This window comes from Lygodium microphyllum, chromosome 18, assembly GCF_053477565.2.
Source record: "Lygodium microphyllum isolate KBCC chromosome 18, Lygodium_microphyllum_v1.1.10, whole genome shotgun sequence".
Lineage (NCBI taxonomy): Eukaryota > Viridiplantae > Streptophyta > Polypodiopsida > Schizaeales > Lygodiaceae > Lygodium > Lygodium microphyllum.
The window spans coordinates 46907190-46911111 of NC_141152.1; the positions used below are offsets into that span (position 1 = coordinate 46907190).

The 3922-nt window shown below is 42.8% G+C and overlaps 1 pseudogene; it reads left to right on the forward strand.

Annotated features, from left to right (window-relative positions):
• Positions 1 to 1882: 1882 nt before the first annotated feature.
• LOC148020844 (homogentisate phytyltransferase 1, chloroplastic pseudogene) lies at positions 1883 to 2778 on the forward strand (annotated as a pseudogene).
• The last annotated feature ends 1144 nt before the right edge of the window (positions 2779 to 3922 follow it).

The window sequence follows — 3922 nt, forward strand, 5'->3', positions numbered from 1 at the left end:
GATAACTAGGAGATTTAGGAGGGTTTAATATGTGGAACAAGTAAGTATTTGGGTTTGTTGGAAGCATTAGATTAGGACTATTGTTCTGTATTTCTGTTTTTCATGTTGGCTGCACTAGATTAAGGTTAGATTAGGGTAAGAAAAGAGAAAACAGTGTTTCTGACTGCTGCTGGAAACAGGAAAACAGGGGACCAGATTCAAGCTTCTGGGTGAAACAGAGTCAGGGAATTGGCTATGAGGTTTTTCAGTGCTGGAAAAGGACCTTAAGAGGCTTGGGAGGCCAAGACAGACCTCATTTCTTTAGTTGGCCTTGTGAGAGAGAGAGAGAGATAGAGAGAGCTTCTGGTTCACAGGACGAGGAAACGCGACCCTGATTCTAGGCGCATTCGATTCGTGCTGCTTCAGGTGAGTCTAGTGTGTTCCATTAGTGCTCTAATCAGTTATTGGGAGGCTTGGTGATTGAGTGCAGCAGGCATTAGGAAGGATTCAAACGCGCTGTCGTGTTGCTGCGCATCCGAGTCGTGAACACCTCCATTTTTGTTGTGCATCTGTGTTATCTTATTGCGCGTGTTTCAATAAAAATATGCAAAACTGATGCCAAAGAATATTATTAAGCTGTCAATTTCAATGATGAATTCTAAGTAAAGCGCTGGACAAACTTCAAATCCCCAAAACAAACAAGATGTGCTTTGGTGATGCAGACCCGCAAAAACATGGGAACATCGAAGTTGATATTGAAGATGGAGATGATGGTGAAATTGTGTAGTTTGTCTAAGGATTTTTGGAACTTAAGCAAATCTTACATTCCCAAATGACCATGACATGAATGATGAGAATTACGTGTATCACCTTGCTAATAGGAATAACTGAAATTGTTGGGCCTTTTTGCCTATTCTGGGAAAAAGGGAGGGGATATTTTTGAAATGCTATGAATGGCGGGCTTGCAGAAAAGCCAGGAAAAGGAAGGGCAGCTCTGATATTGAATTATGTCAAGAGGGTCGAGAGGGAAGATTAATTACTGTTCGATGATGGAGAAGGTTTTAGAGAGCAAGAGGAGCTCTTGATCTCGTTCAATCTCGGGCTTCGATCATCAAAACTTAGACATTCTCATCATTTTGATTGAACATGGGATCAATCCGGACTCTCTGGTTGGCTGTTCAGAATCGTATTCTTCTCAATGTGGATGCTGCCTTTGGCAGCCCCCTTATTTATGAGCACTGCTGCTAGGAATATGGTCGTGGAGTATCGGAGGCAGATTGATCAATTTCTGCGCACACCTCTTGGAAAGTCTTTTACGACACTGGTGTTCTTATGGTTTCTTCTCTCTGGTTTCGCTCAATCTGGCGATCTGCACCTCGCTTTCCACTTCTAAAATCAAATCGAGGGTCCTCTCAGGATCTGGAGGTTGTGAGGTCTGAAGTTTCATACTTGAGATATGGGCTGATGGTTAAGCTTATAATTGATAAGAAGAGTTCAGTTTATGGCCATATGATGGAATCCTTACGTGAAGGAGATTGACACTCCCAGCTATGATTAATACTCTGAGAGATTCTGCTGTTGCTTTAGAAGAAAGATCTACTTCTGGAGAGGCGACCTGTAGCGACCTGTAGCTCCACAGTCCGAGAAGGGCTCAAAATCAAGAGCCATCCTTGCAAGGTCGACTCCTTCTGGAATATTTATTGATCATGGGATCAGTATTGCCCGTTCTGAGGGCGGCAACTCTTCAGGGCCAGCGCCTGCTGGAATGTGGGCAATTCGTCAATTTGTGGAGGAGCAGCTGATCTCGCTTGCAATTGCAATCCATCATCTTCAGTATCATCATCATCGACTGTGGCGTTGGCGCAGTGCAGGATCGCAGTTTCAGTCAACTTGACAATACAAGTCTCTTCAACAGCGCATCTCATATGGAACCTCTAGTAACCGTCATCTCTATGCACACCGAAGCATATGTGAAGGCATTGGATGCCACGGGAAAATTTCAAGGCTTACTTGCTTTGCTACTGCAAGGCCAGTGAATGATGAAGAAGGTCCATCAGTTGGAACTGTTCCAGATCATGCCAGCAATGCTTTTATGGATATTGCAACCTGGACAAATGCATTCAATCGTTTCACAAGGCCTCACACTGTACTTGGAACGGCTGTGGGGATTATATCAATTTCTCTTTTAGCTGTACAGAGTTTTGCAGACTTGTCTACACATTTTGTAATCGGACTATGCCAGGCTCTCATTCCAGCACTGTGCATGAATGTCTACATTGTGGGCTTGAATCAGATATATGATATTGAAATAGATAAGGTCAATAAACCATATTTGCCATTGGCTTCTGGTGAATTTTCATTGGGAACAGGCATAGCAATAGTGGCAGCCTTTGCTGCCCTGGATCATGGCCTCTTCTGTGGGCTTTAACTGTCAGCTTTATTCTTGGAACAGCATATTCAACAGAGCTCCCTTTCTTGCGATGGAAGCGCTCTGCATTTGCTGCCGCTAGTTGCATCCTCTCTGTCAGAGCCATTGTTGTACAGCTTACCTTCTATCTACATATGCAGAACACTACAGGCCTTCATGGAGCATTGCTGAATATGCAGAGGGCTGAATCTGGAGTGGTGCTATGCCAATTAAGAACTCTACAAGTTTTTATGAAGGAATGGCCTGAATTTGAGTTTTCTACTCATATCTTCATATGGTCAAGACAGTTCAGACAGCAAGAGATCCTACAACGGTTCAGTGTCTTGGGAGATAACGTGTACTTGGTACTGACAGCATGGGAAATAGCTTGAAGCTGGAGCTTGTCAACTTCAGTTGTTGATGAGGATGAATCAGAGCTTGTAGAAGGAGAACCATTCTGTCCTGCTTGCTTACAGATCACTCTAAACTGTTTTAAAACCTAAGGAAGAGTGGAAATTGAAATAAAATATAAGGATCTTTGGTTACCAAAGAGAGGATCACTTGTTGAAATACCAAAACTGTTCATGACAACATATCAAGAACATGGGTTTGCTCAGTTTCTTTGTTGTAACTCTATGATTATGACAAGGAATATAGTGAACTTTGACATCCAATATTTGAGTTCTTCTTGTTAGTCTCATTTCTTGCTGTATCTTGAACCCCGTGTGCAGCAGCTCTTACACAAAATCTACGACATTTCTGGTGAACCCGACGTGAAAGTGCTGCGTCATCAGCAAGATGGGAGACTCGCAAGAAGAGATGACAGATGATAATGTCATGAAGAACCTGTTTCAGTCATTTACCATGTATATGCAGCAGCAAGTTCATGCAAAACGAGACAGTGATGCTATGGATGCTTTGAAAGCTGTCCAACAGGAGATGAAGCAGTTTAATGGCCAGCAAGTATCAACTTACCTGCATTTGTATGAAGAAAAGATGAAGTTTTTTGGGGTTTCTCAAGATGTTTGGAGCCGCTACTTCTTGCGGATCGTGGTTCGAGCTCTTGAAGGTTGAATTGCAGAAATTCAAGAGGCACATGCAGGTTGGGCTGAATTTAAAAAGGCATTAAAAGATGAATATTTCCTGGAGGATACAGGTCTTATGAATCGCAGGAATTTTTTAGCATGGGTTTCTATGCCTAATAAGGGACTTTCTGTTACCGCTCTTCTGCGAGAGTTTGAAAGCCGTTATGATCAGTTGGATGGGACTGAACAGCAAGCTTTGGAGATGCAGAAAGTTGAGTTATTTTTGCAAGCTGCAGATGCTGATTTACAGGAAAAGTTGGATGATCTTTTGGAAGATCAAGCTACTGATTCAGGTTTAAAGACTGAGTGGAGACATGTCATTGATGCTGTGAATGCTCTTGTCAAGAAGCAGCGCAGGAGAGTCAGATTGCATCGAAACACAGGATCAGTTCCTGAAAAATCCTTGGAGACTTCTTCTTCTACCCCTGCTACTTCTTTGCCTAAGCCTACT